The following is a 13,213-nucleotide window of genomic DNA, read 5'->3' as shown; positions in this document are numbered from 1 at the left end:
AATCAGGCAGCTTCGAGGAATAGGAGACCATCTTTCTAGAATTCTGCCATTAGGCTGACTCGCCTCTAACAATTCATGTTCTGGGTGACATTTAGTCCAAAACTTCAAATTCCTTGGAAGATCTGATTAAGTCAGCTTAGGCCGAACATCAATTCCGGAATCAATGATCTATTCTTGGGGGGCAAGTTTGCCATGGTTGCTGGGTGCCCAACCTTGTATATCAAGGGGTGTTTCCAAAGAAACCTAAAGTGTTGTGAGCTAAATATAAGCAGTACTCCGCACACTGTCCACTCCACTATGCCCATCCACTCATCTCATACATCTGCAGCTTTCCCATCTCTGCATGGTGCACCCCCCGCCCCAGACAACTGCAGCTACCCCTTTCCAATAGGAGATGAGGCAAATGTGTCCATTCTTGTATTGATCTAGAGGCAATGATCACAAGCTGTAAGCCAAGGATTTCCTAGAGCGTGCTTACGCCTCAATTCTGTCAAAATATCCTTACGTATTTGACAACCCATGAGTTAGCTGGAAAATGTAATCGTTACTAACACATCCTAAGTAACAGTGGTTTTCAGTCTGGGGTACAAGTACACTTAGAGGTACATAAAAACATTTCCAGGGGTATTCCAGCATGGAAGCTTTTGAGGGAACCACGTCCAGCTCTTCAGCTTCGGTATGGAGTCTCTCTGATGACCGGTCTGCCTGAGACGCATTTGAGTGAGAGGACTCTCACCTCTCCGCTTTCCCATCTCCTCTTGTACAGCAGACTTTCTTTACTTTATCAGTATACCTTTCCATCATCACAGATCTTACTATGGTGCGTTTAACAGAGCATAAAACCCCAGAAGGACCAAACAACAAGCTACTTTAGGCTATTGGTGTTGGAGAAGCTTTCTTTAATTAAGGCACATAAACTCACAAAAAAGTTTTGTCCCTTTTGCTGTCTAACATGTTTTTCAGTTGAGAGTGAAGCATGACGTTAGAAATAGGATGTTCTGAATTCAGATATACCAGGAAGTGGTACAGCAGGAGAAATGAAAATTTCCTTTAATGGCTTAGTCTCTTTCATCCCCTGCCTCTTATAAAAGAAGTATTCCAGGGGCCAGCCCGGTGGCATAGCAGTTAAGTTCACATGCTCCGCTTTGGCGGCCTGGGGTTCGCCAGTTCTGATCCCCGGTGGGGACCTACGCACTGCTTATCAAGCCATGCTGTGGCAGGCATCCCATGTATAAAGTAGAGGAAGATGGGTGCAGATGTTAGCTCAGGGCCAGTCTTCCTCAGCAAAAAGAAGAGGATTGGTTAGCTCAGGGCTCATCTTCCAAAAAAAAAGAAAAAGAGAAGTATTCCTTTCGTGGGAGGGTCTCTTGAAAGCAGAGCAAAGACCATTGGCAGCAAATGAGGGCTCTGGCACCTTATCTCACCCGGGTGACAAACACGTGACAAGACTGTGTCCTAACTTGGATTCTCAAGGTTTGACAGACCAGTTTGAGCAATGCCCATTTGCTTGGAAGCAAGCTCTCTCTGCATTTACAACACTCTCAGCCAGCGTGGCGGTTACTTCCATGCGGTTGTGTCTTGGTGTACGTCTCAGTTGCATGCTTTTCAAAATTTCAAGACAGAGGAAGCTAAAAATTTATTTTTACTTCTGAGTAATAGATCAATATTGTACCTTCAAAGAAAAGGAGTGTATATCTGAGGGTAAGTCAGTGTTTTATCTTTGTTGACCACTTATTCAGACTGACAGACGAATCATATTCATTAACTTTTAACAAGAATATTGCTTACTCCAAATCCATATTTATTTTTACTTGGAGCAAAGTCTACTGCTGACTGTCACTCATTAAACAATTCTCTGTTCATTAATTTATTCCTAAAATATACTAATTAGATATATATTAACTAGCAGTAATATGTTTTGAATTTTGTAGAACTAAGACATTTAACAAGAATCACTGAAATGCTTTGTTTAGATCAGCTTTACTAGTAACCCAGTACTTTCTTTTATTTTGTTGTTAATTTGCACAAAATAGATTAAACTGTATTCTTAGAAACCATAGTTGTGATAAATGTTACCTAAATGCAATCAAGATGTAATGCCTGAATTAAATATTTTAACAACAAAGATTCATTCCTCTTTTGCAGATGATGATTTGCTGTTCTAATTCTGTGAAATGCATAAGTACAACTTTATCATTTTCAGCCGGTAAATGAAACTGCATATATATAGATAGATTATCTACATATATATCTAATATCTGTATATATCATATCAGTATCCATCTCTTTGTCCCTCTATTACCTTTTTAAGGCATGACGAGACTATCAAATATTGAAATTTACTATGAATATTTTCTATAGTCAATAGTAAAATTCATAATGTGAAATTTCCAAACTTATTGGGTTACTTTTAAACCATTTCTGCTCAATTTTATCTCAAAAATAAGGTATTTCTAAATAAGACAGGTGCAATTAATAGTCATTTGATAGGTATGGGTTGGTTAAGCTTTTTAGGTATATTTTCCAGAAATGAGAAAGTGAATAACCCTAATAACTGGGTTTAAAAATTCCTTTGCAAGTCAAGTGCTTTCTAATTCTTTGCTTGCAATAAAATTGAAGGAGAACTTAATTGTGTGGTCACTTATTAGAATCTTAAAAATATTTTTGATGATGGATGCCATATGATTTAAAAAAAAATTAACTCACAAAGAATTCAAAGAACAAAATGATACCATTAAAACAAAACTCCGTCTAGTTCCACCTGCTTATTTATACGAATAAGATTTCTAAGAAATAAAATTGGTAACAATTTAAAAATTGGAATATAATTAAGGCCGTACCCTGTCTCATTCCACTAATGAGTATTATTCATCCATAAATCCATAAGTTAGATATTTTAAAAAGCTGTCTAATTCAATAAGTATCTAATAAATTTTTATTTTTATGTTTATTATTTTTCATCAAAATATATTTATATGTATGTTGTTTTGATCATTTTTGTTTGCATAATAATCATAGGGTTGATTCAATCTAGAAGACATTTTTTAATTTTAGTCTCATATTCACAGAGAATCTCAAAACGTCAATTTCAATGTATATACATATTTCTGTTACACAGAGAATGGTCAATAAAGGACACTCAAGCATAAACATACAATACATTAGGATAAAATTTTGTGAAGGAAGTAGAATGCAAATATGAATTCAAAGGAAAAAAATGATGCAAAACTTTTGACTATTAAAAAAGAGCTTGTTCATATGTTTTTAAATGGATGCTGGTAGCTTTCAAATTGTTATACTGTTAAGTTTCTATTGAATTTATTTAAAAGATGATGTATTTATTTAAAAATGTCAATACTTATAAAATACCACAAATTACAACCACTTAAACTTACTCTGAAAAATTTTAGGTAATTTAAAATTGTATGATGGAGTTTTTCAAAATTTCTTTTCAGGAATTACTGGCAAAGGAGTTTGAAGACTACTGCTGTAAACAACAACAGAGAAAAAGGAAAAGGAAAGCGATAAAAGATTTTTGTTTAAATTATGTTAATTCTTACAAAGAACAGAGGGAAGGGGCAATTACTCAATCTTCTGCACAACACCCACATACCAGGCAGAAGTCTGAGGTCTGAAGAAGGGTCAGTGAAAGCTACTGCCTTCCCTTCAGAAGCACAGCTCAGAAGCTGAACCCATCACTTCTACTTCCATCCACTAAACCTTAGTTCATAGCTGTAGACAGCTGCAAGGGAGGCTGGAAAATGTGTCTTATTCTGAAGGCCAGGTACCCAGCTAAGAAAATACAGTAGAGGCCTTGTTCTCATTTTTCCAACTGATCATGCAGCTTTGGTTTGGTATTAGTGATTTCCCCCATCCTTTATCCATTCCGCTGTTCTGTTCTTTAAGGCCAGAGTACATGACAAGGACGGCAGGAGCATTATACCACTGCTTCACATTTTTTTGCTGTAAAATAAACTCCTGTTTGGAGCTAATATTGACTAAGAAAGCATGGTGGTATACAGGATATTCAATAAGTACACAGATGTTAGTCCTGGCAGAAAAATGAAGGGTTGGGGAAACCTATTCAAATACAGAATTAAGCATCTATTCTGGTTATGGTCTGCATAATGAAAGGGGCCAGATAAAACCAGCCTGGCAACAGGTAGCTAGCTGTCAGAACCCCAGAGGTATGGTACCATCCTGATGCCAGGGTTTGCTACCCTGCTGGAAAATTAGGTACTCAGCAGTGGCAAGGTTGGCCTTCATGAGGGTAAGTCCCTGACTGAGCCCATTCGTATGTCATCTCTGCCAACAACTATTGGTACTTTGTTCATTAGATGATTGAAGACACACCCAACAGGTTGAGGAAGAAGGATGACTCACGTCCACGGAAACAGTTCTCCTGTGCGTTGTGCGTATGGTTATTAGGAGCCTCTTTCCCCTGTAGGCTAATGTGATGTGTTAAATGCGATATGTGTTAGTTTGTGGATCTGTTTGTAGTAACATCCAGTTTAACAGTGGCTTAAGCAAGATAGAAATTTAACTCTCCCATAATAGTTTGACCATAGACAGTCTGGGGATGATACGGTATTGGGGATCCGGGTTCATGCCATCCTATTGCTCTGTCTTCTCTAGAATCTCGCTTGCATGCTTGTGGTGGAGAAGACTCAGCACCACGCTCGCAGGCCCGGCAGCAGTCTGAGGTCGGAAGGAGGGAAAGTAAAAGCGAACTCCCTTCCCTTCAGAGGCACATCCAGAGGTGGACTCCGTCGCCTGCCTCTACTTCCTGTCCACTCCACCGTAGTTCACTGCCCTCAGCAGCTGCAGGGCAGCCTGGAAAATTCAGTGTCTCAGTCATTTCGAGGGCTCTCATCCCCTGCTGCTCTCCTGGACAGCACAGACACAGAAAACTTTCATCCTGTGTAGAAAGTGACATCGAACAGAGCTGCTTTGGCTCAAACTACCAGTTTATAGGAAGTATGAAAGCGAGAAGAACATATTAAATGATGCCATGAGGAAACAGCCAGCAAATTCTGAATCTGGGGCATTAGATAGGACAAATGACTTACTTTTTTCAACAATTCGATGATCTTAAAAAAAAGTGTTTTGAGAGACATAACAATCAAGTGTGATAAGTAATTTTGAATACTGATTTAAACAAACCAACCATAAAAAGACAATTTTGAAATAGGAAAATACGAATATAGACTATATATTAGATGTTATGAAGGAATTATTGCTAATTTTAAAAGATATAATAATGGCATAGTGGTTATGTAAAAAATAAAATCTTTTTCAGTTACAAAGGGATACTAAAATGTCTGGGATTAGCTTTAAAATATTTAAGCAAGAAAACAAAAAACAAGAAAGGGATAGGTGAAATGAGATTGGCAAAACTTGAATAATTGCTGAAGTTATGTGATAGGTACATGAGAATTCATTGTAAATATTCATAATAAAAATTAGAAAAAGCAGTAAAGGTGGCAGCTGCTAATAGGCCTGAGCTGATTCCTGCTACGCAGGAACAAAGCCTCCAGTCGCCAGATCTCTACATTTTTCAAGAGAAGTGAAAAATCCAGTTTTTTAAAAGATAAAATCTCTTGATTTCATAAAACAAAAACAATGTGCCCAAACAAAACACATCTGTGGACTGGAATTTGTCCTTGGGCCATCCGTTTCTGGTCTAGGAAAACTGGTTTTGTTAATGAGGTGTTTTCCCCTGGATTTAGAGTGTGTTCAAGCTTTCAAATAACTTCTCGGAACCAGTAGTGTTGGTTCAGTGTCTGGTGACACAGAGATGAGTGACACATTGCTACGGCCCGAATGGAGCTCTGAGTCTCGTCAGGGGAAGGGCATGCAGCCAGAGGCTTAGAGCACAGCTAAGTGCACACGGGAAGGAACAGGCAGAGATGCAGTGGCGGCCCAGCTGTGGGGTTACGGGCTGAACTGTATCCCCTCACAAATCCATATGCTGAAGTCCTAACCCCCAGTACATCAGAATGTGACTGTATTTAGAGATAGGGACTTCAAAGAGGTAATTAAGTTGAAATGGGGTCATTAGGGCAGGCCCTAACCAAACACGGCTGGTGTGCTTATCAGAAGACGAGATAAAGGCCCAGACACGCACAGAGAAGACCATGTGAGAACACAGCAAGAAGATGGCCATCTGCAAGCCAGGGAGAGAGGCCTCAGAGAAACCAAACCTGCCCACACCTTGATCTTGGGCTTCTAGTCTCCAGAATTGTAAGAAAATAAATTTCTGTCATTTAAGCCACCCAGTCTGTGGTGTTTTGTTACAGCAGGCCTTGAAAACTAATATACACGGGAAGCCTTAATTTTGCTTAAGAAAGTCTGTGAAGGTTTCATGAAGAAAGTGCTACCCATGTCTTTGCAATAAAAGTCCTGATTCCCTCATGCCACTTGAGAAAATTCTTAGGGCGAAGGCATAGTCTCTGCATCTCTCTAGGCAAGGTCATCTCTCCACGACTTTAATTGCTTTCCATACGTCTGACTTTAAAATCTGTCTCTCAATCCTCACTTTTTCTCTGCACCTGATCATTCTACTGGCCACTAGACATGTGCACCTGGAAGTCTCATAAACTCTCAATGAAAATATCCTCCTCTTCTGCCCACCCCCTAAACACTCTCCTCCTCCTGTTTCTCACTTACTCTTCACCCCCGGGGAAGCAGAGAGATCTGGACTCAGCGCAGACCCTTCTCTCTCCTTTACCTCCGCTAGTTCCAGCTCAGCCCACCTCCTCATGACCCTGTCTTCCCTTCCTATGTCAGCCCAGCCTCGGTTCAGGCCCTCACCATTTCCTCTCCAGATTATTTCCTGGCCTTTCAGACTCTCTCTTCTCCAATCCTTCTCCATTTTGCTTTGAAGGAATCTTCAGAAAATGCAAATCTGACCATGTCATTCATCTGTTTAAAATCCTCTGATAATATCTCATCACTCATAGCGTAAAATGAAAAATCCTAGGCCTGTCGGGCAAGGACCTGCACCAAGAGGACCCTGCCTGCTCTCCTTAGTCTCATCATATTTTTGCCTGACTAAATTTTGTATTAGAAAAGCAGTAGAAGTTTCATGGTCTGGGGAGAAAATAAGAAATGAGAGAGGTGCTAGGGTTTGGGGAGGAGGTATGTCAAGGGAAAGCTCTAAAGGTTGTCCTGCTCTGAGGACGCAAACATGAGAACTCCAAAGATGCTTATATAAGGGCAGATCAAGCCCAGGTCAGGTCAGTTTCGGGAGCTAATGCTCCGCACTTGCCAGTTGCTGTGCTGAGCACGGCCAGCCTGCCCCCCGGGAAAATTGTCAGTGGCCTCCTGGCATCAGAGCAGGATGGAACCCCTGCTGGATGGCTCTCCAGCATTCTGCCCAAGGCCCAGTGTGTCAGGCTGGTCGAGGCCTTGAATGGAGATCCTGTGGGAGATAACTAGGGCTCGGGGTGGGCAGGGAGAGAGAAAAATGAGATTTCTCTTCCCCTATAGTTTTGCCAGGACTAGTGGTAGGAAGGGCCTGGAAGTCCAGAGCAAGCAGTTATGCAGGAGGAGGACAATTTAGAAGGTGAAGTAACTGCATGAAAAGTGGATTCCAGGGAAAGATTCAGAGGCTCCTATGGCCATGGGTAATGGAACCAAGTTACTAGAAAACAGAAGACATAGTTCCCTTTCCCATCTACGGAAAGCAATGGGGCAGGAGGGTCAATAGGCCTGGCCTGGGTCACACGCTCACCTCTGTAGAAGACAAGGAAAGTTAGGGGCGCTTCAGCCCTACCTAAACCAGGTGCAATGGCTTTCTCACAGGAATAACTCTGTTCCTAGAAGAAGCCTTCCGCTAGATGTGTGCTCTGCAGAGTGCACATCTCTCTAGCAGGCCATTATCTTCAAATCAATTCAACCTGTGAGCACACAGCAGCGCCTCGCCCTCAGGCCACGCACCACCTAGAGATGTACCTGTCAGCCAGCAGAGTTCAGTAACAACCAAGGGGGTGCTTTGTAGGACTGCTTGGTCTCATCTTCTCACTTCTCCATGTGTACACAATATCACCGTGCCCGACTACTGGGAGTTCCTCAGATAAGCCATTGTTTCACATCTCCTTTGCATATCTGCTCTCTCTCTTTTGTCCCCCGTTCACCTGGGGAGCTCCTTCACATCGTTGAAGACTGCACAGATATCACTCCCTTTACGGAGCCTTCCTTACCTGCACCTTCCCAGGCACACTCTGTTCTTCAGGATGGTTGATGGAGACCAACCAGCACAGCAGGCAGCCAAATGCCAGTAAACAGCTCTGCTTAACTATGCCTAAAGCCACCCAAAGGCATCCCTGGGAAAGGTGCTGATTATTCCAGGATGCTACATGCTACCACCAGAGGAACTGGCAGCCAGTGCTCTAGCTATACCTCAACAGTGAAGGCAGGCCATCCTGCTGATTCAAGACTTTTCACACAGTCTATGAGGACTTTTGGTGGCTCTCCATTCAATATGACACCCTCAGGCACAAAATTAAGCTACATACATGTACCTGTGCCCAGCTCATTGGGACACCATCACGAGACTGTCCAGGCCCTGATGCTAGCCTTTCGATGGTGAGCATCATCGTTAGAATGGGCCTGCCTGCCTGGCCCTTCCCATCTCCACTCCAGTGGAGCAGCCACTGCGGTTGACCAAGAACATCATCTACCCTTCAGATGTCAGAGCTACCTGCGCTCCGACCACGGCCCCTTCATTTGGCGCTCTGGCTCTGGAAGTGCTGCTTTTTACCCTCCATGTCACTGCCGCTTATTTATACCCACCACTCACAGGCCCACCAGCCAGGATTCTAGCACAGAGCACCTCGAGGAAAACACCTTTGTGGCAGAGTAATCACTGGAGAAGTTCAACAGCCAACTCCAGATCAAGTCCGGTGTCCGGTTCTCCGTGAAAGATCTGCCATCCGTCTCTTTTGGGCCCAGCAGGAGAGAAGAAAAAGTCTTTGGAAGCGAGATCTTGTTATTGAAGGCCTTTTTGGCTTTCTGCATAATCATTTCCTTTTTGTTCTAAGAGTTTGGAAAACAATTTAAACATGCCGACTTGTCACAGCAGTGCTAAGTTGAACAAAACACAGAAAGTGACTGACTGCTGGGCTATGTCAATAAGAGCTCAGTCTGCAAGGGAGGCCACTGCTCTCACTGAACTGAGGAGGACAGAGCACAGTGACACCAGCTGCAGACTTTGGTGGCTGACAGCAGCAGGATGCCCCATGGTGTCTCACTGGGAGTCAGTCCAAGAAGCAGTAGGGACCAGCCACTCCATCTTGGACCATGGAGAATATAGAGGACACAGCGCATCTCCCAGGACCTTGTCTCCACCTCCTGGCCATGACCTCATGTAGCCATAAACCTCCCTGCTGGAACCACAGCCCACCTTGGAGAGAGTCTGGGAAAAGGTGTGAAGCTCTGAAAAACAGCATATGCTTGGGTCATTCACGCAGAGACTGAGTTACAAAAAAAAGATAGTTTAATTTGTCGGATTGGATTACGTTTACCAGATTGGAATAAAATTTAGCTTTTTCTTCTTATCCATTGGGTTGAGGACTTTTGGAAAAGATCAGATAAGTTATGAAGAAATTTTGAAGGCCATATTTTCGCTGACATCTGATCATAAAATGAGTAAATTTGTGACCACACTATTATGCTTATTTTACTGTTGACAAATAGTGTGTGTTCATTAATGAACATCTGCAAAGTTTGAAAATAGAAGAAAAATATGACTCACTGGCAAACACAAACACAATCACTATAATTTTTTTTTTTTTTGAGGAAGACCAGCCTTGAGTTAACATCTGCTGCCAATCCTCCTCTTTTTGCTGAGGAAGACTGGCCCTGAGCTAACATCCATGCCCATCTTCCTCTACTTCATATGTGGGACACCTACCACAGCATGGCTTGATGAGCAGTACCATGTCTGCACCCGGGATCCGAACCGGCAGACCCAGTCTGCTCAAGCGGAAGGTGCGAACTTAACTGCTGCCCCACTGGGCTGGCCCTCATTATAAATATTTTTATATATTCCCTACCAGTGTTTTTTCTATGAGTACATCTTCATTACATAGTCGAAATCATATGATGTATGTAGGATTTTACTACTTTTTAATTTAACATTATATCAAAGAACTTTTGTCTCTATACCTATAATTTAAATGAGTGTAGATTATCCATTAATGTTCCATTGCCTAATAGCTCAGAGTTTACTTAACTGATCTTTTAATGCTATATCATATTCCTTAAAGAGAAGGAAAACGTCAAAAATATGTCTATGGTGAAATGGACTTAAAAAGGACAATAATTTCAATTACTTCCTATCCTACACAGATCCTTGCCCTGAACTATACCTTAGCTTATAAGGAGTCAAGTTAAAATATTGGTCCAAAGCACGTAACAAGCTCTAAATGTGAAGCAGCTCATGCTTCAGCACTACAGCACTTGTCCTTCTGGCCGATTTGACAGGTCACGTGGGCCAGGAAGAGTTAGCTGGCAAACGTGAGCAGCATCTCTTCCCAGCTCACACCACCCTGGGTTGCTCCACGAACCCATGGACTGGGCACCTTGTGAGTTGGTGGACTGGATATCTGCTCTGCTCTGTTTGTGCAAAACTGGCCAGGTCTGTACAATAACCTTTGAGACTAACAAGCTCACAGAAAGGGTTTGAAAAGACTGAAGAATGCTGGAGCATTGTCATTTTCTTCTTTCTTTTTCATTTTAAAGCACATACAATCTACCCAGAGTGCTTTCCATAAACGAATTCCATAAGGAGACTACATATATATAATATATATACAGTTTCCATGTGAGTAGATTTTTGAATTTCTTACTCAACAACGTCTCCTTCAGTCTGCACTAGCATCAAATTTCTTGGCTGACTCCTCTTCCTTGCCAGAGGTGAAACCAAGTGGCGAAGACAGTTAACATTTTCCATTTCTTTGGCCCAAATGACCTGGATTCTGCATTTCACTCTGCTCTGCATTACTAGCTACACAAATATGCATATAAAAAATAAAATTGAACTAGGAAAGAGTAGGAACAGATGGAATGCTGTCTTTCCTTTTGTTTGGTGAAGCAATCAAGCTATTCTCTAAATATTTCTCATTGTGGTAAAAAGCATGCACTATTGTACAGGCATTGTGTTACATTTCTGGTCACATATGTACATTTAACTGCACACATAAAAAAGGTAATAGTTATATGGTGCAACAACATGTAAAATCTGTTCTTAAAATTTGTTTCTTGTAACATAGCCTCTCTGTTGTATGCAAGCTAAATTTCATGTGTAAAGTATTTCTTGTTTTAGCACTGACTAGTATGTAATTTATTTATTCCAATTTGGGGAGGAGTTTCAGAATGGAAATGTCTAAATAATGGTTAAATTTTCCTGTAGGTCAATTCTGATCCAGTATGCAGGGTTCAATTAAAATGGGAGCTGTACTTTGGCCCTCTTATTAAGGTCAGCAAAGATAGAATTCTATACATCTTAATCAAGCCTCCTGTGACTAAGTCAGTCCACAGGATTGTGCTTGTAAATATTTAACATGTAGCTTCCAGTAATAGCGCTCATTCTATAAATCAATATCAAATTAACCCCAAGATTACTGAAAATCTGGAATAAAATATGAAATACTGAATCGTTCATTTTTAGTAGCCTAGGTAATAAATGTGTATTGCTCTGAAAAAATGACTCGACTTTTTAATGTAAAATTTATGAGACAGTTTGGAACAGAGGAGAAAGTTCCGCCCTCTCTCCTCCATGTTGGAGGATCAGCTCAGTGGGAACAACTGGCAGCCATCATGCATGGAACGGTGGTCTACCTGTGTCTTGCATTCCTGAGGCTGCCCAGTGCAACCTGAGGAAGTTCTATTCAATGTCATGTTGTCTAACACTGCAATTTAATGAGCCAAGCACAACTCTCGGTTGTATTAATAAGGGACCCCTTAGTCGTAAGGAAGGACAGTTCTAACTCAGTTTGCTTATGTGAAGGGTGAGCGTGCAGAGAAGTCTCCTAGAGCCTATGCTGGGAAGACAGCCAGGCCTCACGGGAACTAGACAGCTGCCAGACATCTGTCTTCCTTCCCTTCTCCTGACTCGTAAGCCCTCTTCTGTTCTGTCTTCTGTTTCCTTTTCTCTTTTGCTGCATGGCATCTTGTCCCTGCCATATTTCTGCTTCCTTCTGCTTTCCTCTTCTCCACTCTTTGACCCGCTTGTACATGACCCTCAGGGCTACCCCCAAATGATAGCTGCAAACATTCAGCCTACATGACCTTCCAACTAGATTTTGTTTGTGTGTTTGTGTGTGTTCTATTTCCAAATTCAGAAGGAGAGAATCTGATTGGCCTAGGCTTAGTCAAGCATCCATCCTACTCCAGTTAGCTGTTGCCACTGGAAGGAGGGCTCAAAGTTGATGTATGATTAGTGATGCCCCTTTTATACTGTGGACTGCACAGGTAAATTATCCAAGAAGAAATGAGAGTGAGGAGGATGAATGAAACACCAATTCTGGTCCCTATGTTTCAGTCTTATGGAAGAGGTCAGTACATATATCATTTTAGCACAAGACAGATTGTGAAAAGAGGTTCGAGAAGCTCCTGGAGTATGCAGGAGGGAAATATTGAGACAACAAGAGTTTAGGAAAGCTTCTATGGTTGGTGGACAAGCAGTATATCAAGAATACTTTGAATGACAGCCTGGAGATGAGGAGTGTGGAATGAAGTTGAAGGAGGTGTGGAGTTAAGAAGGTGGACATGAGCTAAGAGGTAGCTGGGGTTTATTCTTCTGCACTGGGAAATCATCAAAGGTTTTGGATCAGGAGAGTCGCATGGTCAAGTCTGTGCTTCATGAAGTTGGTTAAGTAGTTAGATAAATTGGAAGTGATGTAGGGCCTGGAGCTTCTGTCTTCCAGGAACTAGGCAGATCAGCTAATCTGCATGTGGGGTATTAATGGTCTGAATTAGGAGAAACACCGTGGAAGAGAGTGCTTATGAACAATCATTATATTTAACAAAGATGAAGTAACTTCTCTGTGGAATGTATGAATTATACATTTAAAATGCTAGCAAGATATTAAATATTCCTGGTAAAATCTGGCACGATTTTAAAGATATTACTTTTCCTTTTTCTCCCCAAAGCTCCCCGGTACATAGTTGTATATTTTAGTTGTGGGTCCTTCTAGTTGTGGCATGT

General features: G+C 41.6%; 1 pseudogene; it reads right to left on the bottom strand.

Moving 5' to 3' along the window:
• LOC106841042 (RCC1 and BTB domain-containing protein 1 pseudogene) overlaps positions 1-8,600 on the bottom strand; it is a 40,122-nt pseudogene extending 31,522 nt beyond the window's left edge.
• Positions 8,601-13,213: the final 4,613 nt, after the last annotated feature.

Source organism: Equus asinus, chromosome 5, assembly GCF_041296235.1.
Source record: "Equus asinus isolate D_3611 breed Donkey chromosome 5, EquAss-T2T_v2, whole genome shotgun sequence".
Taxonomy (NCBI): domain Eukaryota; kingdom Metazoa; phylum Chordata; class Mammalia; order Perissodactyla; family Equidae; genus Equus; species Equus asinus.
Note: the sequence above shows the minus strand (reverse complement) of the source record. Positions and strands in the feature narration are given on the sequence as shown.